We start from the raw sequence: 10,190 nt of genomic DNA, 5'->3' as shown, positions 1-10,190 counted from the left end.
AGCAGGTCTTTGGCTAGGAATCTTGTGGCGAGTAACTCATCTCCTGACCCCCCAAAGCCTGTCCACCATTTACAAGGCACAAGTCAGGTGTGTGATGGAATACTCCCCCATTTGCTTGGATGAATTCAGCTCCAAGAACACTCATGAAGCTCGACACCATCCAGGACAAACCAGCTCGCTTGATTAGCGCCCCTTCTATAAATGTTCACTCCCTCCACCACCGACAATGTGTACCATCTACATGATGCACTCCAGGAACTCACCAAGGCTCCTTAGGCAGCACTATCCTTCCAAACCCACGACCGCAACCATAGAACAGGATGTTTCAAACACACAGGCTGGTGTTAGGAGGATTGTGGAGCGATAGGTCGCGGTGTTTCTGATCGCGGGAGAAGTGCCCAATTACCGCGGCCGGCATTTTTTGTTGAGAATGCCAACCGTGACTGGCATTTTAATGCGAACGATGCTGTCTCCCCACCAGTGAGCAGGTCACACGTCCATGCTTTTGGCGCAAAATCACAGAGGAGAGATTCCTCCATTTTCTGGCGACTAGCAGGTAAGGCAACAGGACTGAGAAGAACTGAAGATGGATTCTTTTGTTATGAGGAAGAGAGGGCCAGAGACACAACTTGGCCAGGATCTCACAACTCAATCTGCTGGAGAGTGCATGCCAGGACAAAAGCAGTAACAGTGTGTGCTGTATACAGAGCTCCAGGCCTGATGATAAGAGAAACTGATATCGAGAACAAAGCTAAAGATTTTTTAAAAAAAAATATTTTTATTGGGAGTTTTTAAACACATTTTATTCAAACTTGTATCAAAGTAGGTTACAGCAAATAAACTCCTGGGAAACATTCTTCCAACAATCAACTATACAGTTTGTAAAGATTTTTCCTCCTTTTTTCACCCCCCCCCCCCCCCCCCCCCCCCCCCCCCCCCCCCCGCGACGAACAGCTCCTCAAACACGGTTACAAACATCCCCCACCTTTTCTCAAACTCCCCTGCTGAGCCCCTTAACTCATACTTTATCTTCTCTAACCGCAGGAAGTCATACAGGTCACCCAACCATGCTGCTACCCCCCCCCCCCCCCCCCGCCCCCCTCCCCGGGTGGCGATGCCGACTGCCACCCCAGTAAAATTCGCCGCCGTGCAATCAGAGAGGCGAAGGCCAAGACATCGGCCTTCCTCCTCTCCGTGAGCTCCGGCTTCTCTGAAACCCCAAATATCACCACCAAAGGGTCTGGGTCCACTCCCTCCTCCACTATCCTGGTTAGGACCGTGAACACTCCCGTCCAGAATCTTCCCAATTTTACACAACCCCAAAACATGTGCGCATGATTCGCTGCCCCCTCTCACACTCATCTGCTACCCCCTGAAAGAACCCACTCATTCTTGCCCGAGTCATATGCACCCTTAAACTGTATCAGGCTCATCCTTGCACAAGAGGAGGTCCCATTTACCCTTCGCAGTGTCTCACTCCATACTCACCAATTGATCTCCATTCCCAACTCCGCTTCCCATTTCTCCATGATCGTCACCAGCCGATCGCCTCCCTGCTCCCCCAGCCACTTATATATAGCCCCAATTCTTCCCTCCCCTTCCACATCCGGAAGCAGCAGTCGCTCCAGCAGGGTGTATCCTGGCAATCTAGGGAACCCCTTCCACACCTTTCGTGCAAAGTCCCTAACCTGAACTCACTACCCCATGGCAGCTCTATCCTCTCCCTTAGCACCTCCAGACTGGCGAACCCTTCCTCCAAATACAAATCCCATACCTTGACCAGCCCGACATCCCTCCACCTCCTGTATACACTATCCATCTCCCCCGGCTCAAACCCATGATTCTCGCACAGCGACGTTAGCATTGACATCCCATCCACTGCCTCCTCAGCTGATTCCATATCTTCACCGTGGACAGCACCACTGGGCTCCCTGAATACCTACTCGGAGCCATTGGCAATGCTGCCGTCACCATAGCCCTCAAACTAGACACCTCACAATATTCCTCCTCCATCTTAACCCACTCCACCCCCTCTCCTTCCCACCACCACCGGACCTTGTCCACATTCGCCGCCCAATAATAAATAAGCAAGTTTGGCAACGCCAAACCCCCCCCCCCCTCCCCTCCCTCCCCCTGCTGCCTCTCCCTCTGGAGCAGGGTCCTCCCCACCCTCGGCACCTTCCCCGCCCATCTTTTATTGGGAGTTTAACGCAATATCAAACTGAACAGAAGACAGAACAAGCAGGAAAAAAACCAACAACAAAAAGGCATATTATTCACAGGTTGTCAAAATGTCTGTGACCCTCGGCCCTGCCGCTGCGTTTCTTTATTTACAGAAGCATACATACAAGCAATATTGGGCTGGATTCTCCGATTTTGCGGCTAGCAACTGCGCCATGTAAGGCCCCCGGCTTTACCTGCAAATACCGACACAGAATGGCTGGGTCTGTGGCCGCGCACGGCAGTGGCCTGTGGTGGCTGTGCCGTTTAACGTGCTGGCCGTGTGCGGACCTGGCCTGCCAGATAATGCCAGCCTGTAACCCCCCCTCACCACCCCCCACCAGTCCCCTCAGCCCCGCTGAAGACCCCCCCCCCCTCCCCCAGCCAGCGGAACGACCACCCTGACTTTCTCTCACGACCCTCCTGAGCTGTCGTGTGGGTGAGTGAGAGAAAACAAAAGAACTTCCCCCAACTTTTTGAAGAGGAAACTTGAAAAGAGAAAGAAACATTTTTTCTTTCCCCATTTTAAAAAAAAAATGTTAAAAAGAGGAGAAAGGGGCAGCACGGTGGCCTAGTGGTTAGCACAACCGCCTCACGGCGCTGAGGTCCCAGGTTCGATCCCGGCTCTGGGTCCCTGTCCGTGTGGAGTTTGCCCATTCTCCCCGTGTCTGCGTGGGTTTCGCCCCCACAACCCAAAAGATGTGCAGGGTAGGTGGATTGGCCACGCTAAATTGCCCCTTAATTGGAAAAAATAATTGGGTAATCTAAATTTATAAAAAAAAAAGAGGAGAGAGAAAAGAAAGGGGAAAGGGGGAGAAAAAAAGAAGTGCCAGAAGGTAGCCAAAGCAGAGGGGGAAAGGGCTCCAGAAGCAGAAGGGGCCATGGGCGAGCCCGCTCAGACGAGCTAACCGGCAAACAAAGTGGCGGAATGGAAGGTCCGCCGCAACAAAATGAACTGGGCAGACAGGAGCTTTGTCCCCTTGGGCCAGGGGGGAGCTGGAAGGCAGCCTTTGCCGAGGCACTGAGGGAACATCAGCAGGAAAATAAGGCAGAGGCTCGGGAGATATGGAGGCCGCGGTGCAGGCAGCAATAGCCAAGGCCAAGGCGGAGATGCAGCTCGCCCTGGGCAGAGCAGAGGAGAGACTGGAAGCCCAAGAGGAGAAAGTGGAAGCCCAAGAGGACCATTAAGGAGCTGGAAAAAGCCGCGACTGACGAGCGAACGGATCATGGCCCTGGAGAAAGAGGTTACAAGACTGGTCACTATGCAGGGGAGCTTGAAGGGCAGAGTGGACAATCAGGAAAACCGCTTGAGAAGGCAAAATGTAAGGACAGTGGGCCTTCCAGAGGGGGTCGAGGGTAGAAACCCCACGGCACACGTGGCTGAGATACTGGGTAACTTAGTGGAGAGGAAAACTTTCCCCAACCCATCAGAAATGGACAGAGCACACCGGTCACTGCGCCCGAAGCCCAAGACAGGGGATCATCCAAGGGCAGTTATAGCTAAACTGCACTGGTACCAAGACAGGGAAACAATCCTGCGCTGGGCCAGGCAAAACAGAACCTGCAAATGGGAAGGACCCTTCATTAGAGTCTACGAGGACATTGGGACAGACCTAGCCAGGAGATGAGCCGAATTCAATGGAGCGAAAGCAGCTCTTCACAAGAACGACGTACGTTTTGGTATGCTGTACCCAGCGAAACTCTGGGTCACATGCCAAGAAAGAGAGTACTTCTTCACAGCCCTCGCCGAAGCAAACAAGTTTGTCGAGGAACACGGGCTGGAATGGGCAGAAATAGGCCCCTGGCACGGGGCAAAAGTACGGTAATGGAGAGGGTGGGGGGAGGGGTGAGGCAACGCCAGGCCCCCCCGTCCCCCGCCACGGCAAGCGCACCCTGAACAAAAAGCAAACCACTACCCGAGGGACCACTTCAGGTGGGAGACCAGGTTCCAGCACGAGGGAACGAGAGTAGCGGAGAAGGGAGAGCAAGCGAGAAGAGTGCAGAATAGGACGGGGGAAGAGCGGGCAGAAAACCGTAGAGGTCGGGTGAGCGAGAAGCGAGACAGTAACCCCCGAGAGGGGTGCCACCGCACCAGCAGGCAAGCTAACGCCGGAGGCTTGCAACAAAACATGGCCGCAGCGCGCCCCCCCCCAACAGGGGGGAACCACTCAACAGAGACGGGAGAGGAAACGGGGTTAGGAGTAGGGGAACGAGGGCCAAAAGAGAGGTATATGGGAGAGGGGAGAAAAAAGGAGGGACCGGGGGGCGGGGAACACAGGGAAGGAGGGACAAACAAGGCTAGAAAGAGAATAACAATAGAGCTATAATGTGCCACAACCAAAGGCTCGGAATAAGGAATCGCTGCAAGCATCCACCCAGTACTGTCTCTGGGCGAAGGGAGACTCCAGAGTGCAGGGGACTACCCATGTGGCGCAAGCACAGTGGGCGGCCATGTCAGGTGCCCCCTGGACAAAGGGAAACCCGGAGCGCAGGGACCTGACAGCATGGAGAGAGCAGTGACAGCGGCCATCTTGGACGGCCCCCTAACAAACGGAAACCCCGGAGGGCAGGGGTGCGTCCACCAGGTAAGTATGATTAATCCCACAGGAGCGAGGGGACAGAAGCCCCCCACCAGGATAGTCACCTGGAATGTAAGGGGACTCAACGGCCCAGTGAAAAGATTCAGAGTCCTCACCCACCTAAAAAATATGAAAGCCGACATAGTCTTCCTCCAAGACACACACCTGAGGGAGCAGGACCGACTGCGGGTAAGAAAGGGCTGGGTGGGGCAGACCTACCATTCCTACTATGGGACAAGGGCCAGGGGGGTGGCAATACTGATCAGCAAGAAGACGATGTTTAGGACGACGAGGGCGGGTACGGACCAAGGGGGACAGTGTGTCATGGTCAGCAGGGCCGTGGATGGGGTACCGGTAGTACTAGATGTGTACGTCCCCAACTGGGATGACACGAGCTTCATCAAAAAGACCATGGCAGAAATCCCCGACACAGCGATGCACCAACTAGTCTGGGGGGGGAACTGCAACTGTGTACAGGACCCAACGACTGACAGATCAAGCTCCAAAACGGGGAAAACTTCAAGCTTGGCAAGGGAACTCGGTCGCTTTATGGAACTGATGGGAGCAGTGGACCCCTGGATGTTCACCCACCCAGGGGAGAAGGAGTTCTCCTTCTTCTCCACAGTGCACAACGTATACACCGGGATTGACTTCTTTGTGGTGGGGAAAACGGTGCTTCCAGGGAAAGGTAAAGTGGAATACTCTGCAATTGTGATATTCAACCACGCTCCACACTACATGGACTTGAGGCTGGAGACGGGCAACACCCAACACCCCACGTGGCGATTGGACGTTGCCCTACTAGCAGACAAGGCCTTCAATGAAAAGATATCACAGGCCATAGCAGAGTACACGGAGAACAACCAAAACGGGGAGGTCTCACCCTCCACGTTCTGGGAAGCTCTAAAGGCTGTAGTAAGAGGGGAAATTATCGCTTTCAAAGGTGTTAATGAGATGGGGCAGCTCGACAGCAGCTGGTTGACTCCATACTGGAGGTAGACCGTAAATACTCCGAGGTCCCGACCGTAGAAATCCAGGCGGAGAGGAAAGAGCTACAAAGGAACTTTGATCTGCTCTCTACCAGGAAAGCAGTGCACCAACTCCGGCAGGCACGTGGGACCCTATACGAACACGGAGACAAAGCCAGCCGCCTGTTGGCACACCAGCTGAGAAAGCAGGCAGCCACCAGAGAAACTGCACAAATCAGGGATACCAGAGGCACATTAGAAGCAGAACAAGAAAAGATTAACAAAACCTTCAAGGCCTTCTGCCAAGGGCTGCCTGCTAAATGTGATAATGACCCCATCTGGGGAGCGAACACCAGAGGTGATCGTCTCCCTAGATGCAGGAAAGGCCTTCGGCAGTGTCGAATGGAAATACCCCCAATGGGGGAATCTGGGATGAAACGGTTCCTTGATGGACTGGACATACCAGTCGTGGGGGAGGGCAGAAAACGGGGCCTGAAATCACCACTAGCACTGGGAGAGATCATGGACAGCATTAGCTCCATGCAGGCGGGTAAGGCGCCGGGACCAGACGGATTCCCGGCGCACTTCTACAAAAAATCTGCGACAGCGCTGGCCCCGCATCTGCGGGAGATGTTCACAGACTCGCTAGCGAGGGGCACGTTGCCACCCACGTTAGCACTGGCCTCAATCTCGCTGATAAAGACCCAATGGATTGTGGGTCATACAGACCCATCTCACTGCTGAACGCCAATGCCAAAAGACTGGCCAAAAAGCTAGAAGACTGTGTACCAGAAGTGATCGCAGAGGACCAGACGGGTTTAGTCAAAGGTAGGCAGCTAACCTCGAACATCAGGTGCCTGCTAAATGTGATTATGACCCCATCCGGGGAGAGAACACCAAAGGTGATCGCCTCCCTAGACGTAGAAAAGGACTTCAACAGGGTCGAATGGAAATACCTCATAGAGGTACTGGAGAGTTTCGGGCTTGGAACAGGGTTCGCCTCCTGGGTAAAGCTCCTGTACAAGACTCCCATGGCGAGCGGACGGATCAACAACACAAACTCCCGATACTTCCAGCTGCACAGGGGCACCAGACAAGGATGCCCACTGTCCCCGCTGCTGTTCGCTGTCGCGATTGAACCACTAGCAATTGCTCCCAGAGCAGCAAAAAGCTGGAGGGGGATCGAAAAGGGCGGCAGAGAGCACAGAGTCTCACTCTATGCAGATGACCTGCTCCTCTACATTTCGGACCCACAAAGCCGCATGGGCAGAATCAACGCGCTCCTGAAAGAGTTTGGCATCTTCTCGGGCTACAAACTCAACATGAGCAAAAGCGAGACGGTGCACCCACAAGAAGCGGGGAGGCAGCACTAACGGGACTGCCGTTTCAACAATCCCGACACAAATTCCGCTACCTGGGGATCCAAATAGCCCATGACTGGAAAGAGATCCACAAATGGAACCTCACCAGCTTGAAAGAGGAAGTAAAAAAGGACCTGCAAAGATGGAACACACTCCCACTCTCCCTCGCGGGGAGAGTCCAGACGATCAAAATGAACGTACTGCCCAGGTACCTCTTCCTGTTTAGATCCATCCCGATCTACATCCCCAAGGCCTTTTTCAAAGTGCTGGACAAACTAATCATGGCATTCGTATGGGGGGAGGGGAGAAAGAATGCTAGGATCCCAAAGAAGGTCCGACAAAAAACAAAATCCGGGGGAGAGGGGGCTAGCCCTCCCAAACCTACAATTCTACCACTGGGTGGCGACGGCCGAGCGAATAAGGGGATGGATCAAGGAGCTAGAAGCCGGGTGGGTGCGCGTGGAAGAGGCCTCCTGCAAGGGGACCTCCCTCCGGGCCCTCGCCACGGCGGCAGTCCCATTCCCACCCAAAAATCTCCAGAAGCCCGGTGGTGATAGCCACCCTCTAGTCCTAGAACCAACTATGGAGCAATTTGGCCTGACCAAAATGTCGGACAAAGCTCCCGTCTGCAACAATCATAGGTTCACACCAGCGCTGACTGACTCCAGCTTTAAAAAGTGGGGACAGGGCGGAGGGACACTGACAGTCAGGGACATATACACGGACGGCAAGATCGCAACAATGGATGAACTGACAGAGAAATTCCAGCTAGCCAGGGGGAACGAGCCAAGGTACTTGCAACTCAAAAACCTGCTACGAAAGGAGCCAAGGACGTACCCACAACCACCACGACAGACATTACTGGAAGAGATACTGGTCGCAAACATCCTAGATAAAGGGAACTGTAGCGAGATGCATGACCGACTGGTTGAAAGGACACCGTACTAGATGCAACAAGAAAGAAATGGAAGGAAGACCTGGGGATCGAAGTAGGGTGGGTACTCTGGAGTGAAGCACTGCATAGGGTCAACTCCACATCCACGTGTGCAAGGCTCAGCCTGACGCAACTAAAAGTGGTACATAGAGCCCACTTAACAAGAACTCATATGAGTAGGTTCTTCCTGGAGGTGAGGATAGAAATGAACGGTGCCAAGGAGTCCTGGCCAACCATGCCCACATATTCTGGTCTTGCCCCAGACTTGTGGAGTACTGGACAGTCTTCTCCGAGGCTATGTCCAAAGTGGTGGGGGTGAGGGTGGAGCCATGCCCGAATGTGGCGGTCTTCGGGGTTTCAGACCAGCCAGATCTTCCTGGGAAGGAGGGCGGACGCCCTTGCCTCTGCCTCCCTGATTGCCCGCCGTAGAATCCTGTTCGGCTGGTGGTCAGCAGCACCGCCCAGAGCTGCAGACTGGCTGTCCAACCTCTCAGAATCTCTCCAAATGGAGAAAATCAAATTCGCCATCCGAGGGTCAGACGACGGCTTTCACCGAACGTGGGAGCCATTCACCCAATTGTTCCGGGACCTGTTTGTGGCCAACGAACAAGCAGAAGAATAGCCAGGTAGCCAAGAATCAGGGGAAAGTAGCCGTGGCGGGGGAGGGAGGGATAGACCGGGCTGTGCGGGGGGGGGGGGGGGGGGGGGAGGGGGGGGATAGTCGCTAAACCTAAGAGAAAAGAAAGGCGAACTACAGAAGGGGAGGGGGGAGCGGGTGGAAGAGGGAGGAGACAGGGAACAATAGAGGGGAACCAGTGAGGTGGGGGGGGGGGTAAGGGAATGACAGCCGGAAGGAGGGCACGGGAAACATTAACAAACTTGGCATCTACAGGAGCAGAGAACAATGAAAATCCGGGCGAAAGATGGGACGCACGGCTGAAGCGGAGGTGATCGCGACACGACAACGGCAGCGAAAGCCGCCCGGGAGAAGCGCAAGCGACAACACCAACACCAGATCCATTTGTGTATTTCCCTCGGTAATATTTCTGTATTTGTTTCCCCGGCACCCAAATGTAAATGTACCCCCCCAGTTTACCCCCCCCCCACAAACAGATGCCTACTTATGTGCTAAAAACAATATTGCCAATTGTACCGAGCTGCTGTTGTTGAGCTAGTACATAATACCCAACCAGTTACTTTATTCTAACTTTTTTGTTGTTTGTTTTGTTTTTTGTGCGTGTTCCCTTCTCTTCTACGTATGTATTCTATTTTGTGTACATAACGGTAAATGAAGTTGTTCAAAACCCAATTAAAACATTTATATTAAAAAAACGATCAGGGATAAACCTAGCAATGTATTTATTTTGCAACCAGATTTAGTCAATCAACTATTCTACGAAGTAAAGAAAAGAGAGTAATTCTGGATCAAATCGTGGAAAAATGGAAAGGGACAGGAGTGGGCCCACCGGCAAAATTCCTTACGGACAATGGGGGAGCATTTGCTAATGAGTTTAGGGATATGTGTGAAAACGTGAATATCACAGTTATGAATACGGCTGCAGAAAGTCCATTTAGTAATGGTGTGGGTGAAATAAACCATGCCGTAATAGATGACATGCTCCGGGAAATTTTGGCAGACAGACAAAACTGCAAGTTAAATTCAGCTTTAGCATGGACGGTACATGAAAATAATCCATTGCAGATGGTTGGGGGCTATAGTCCCTATCAGTTAGTGTTTGGTAGAAATCCTAAAATTCCGTCCATTTTGGATAACCAGCCTCCAGCTTGAGAAAAGACTATGATTATCTCTGCCTTTGCTGAGCATTTAAATGTATTACATAGCAGTAGAAAAGCTTTTTTGGAAGCAGAAGTCTCTGAAATAATTCACAGAGCTTAATGTATGGCCATTAAATACCATTTTCCAGCAAGGAGACGTAGTATACTATAAGAGAGACAATTTGAATGGAAATGACCAGAGAAGATCATAGGCATAGATGGCAAAACAATTATTTTGCTACATGGCAATCAAACTATTAGGGTACATTCATCAAGGTTAATGGGTACAGATTACAAATTTTCAAATTTAGACAGAGCAGACAGACATGATGAGGAACCAGGGTCATCTGGG

The sequence above is a fragment of the Scyliorhinus canicula genome, chromosome 25 (genome assembly GCF_902713615.1).
Source record: "Scyliorhinus canicula chromosome 25, sScyCan1.1, whole genome shotgun sequence".
NCBI lineage: Eukaryota > Metazoa > Chordata > Chondrichthyes > Carcharhiniformes > Scyliorhinidae > Scyliorhinus > Scyliorhinus canicula.
Note: the sequence above shows the minus strand (reverse complement) of the source record.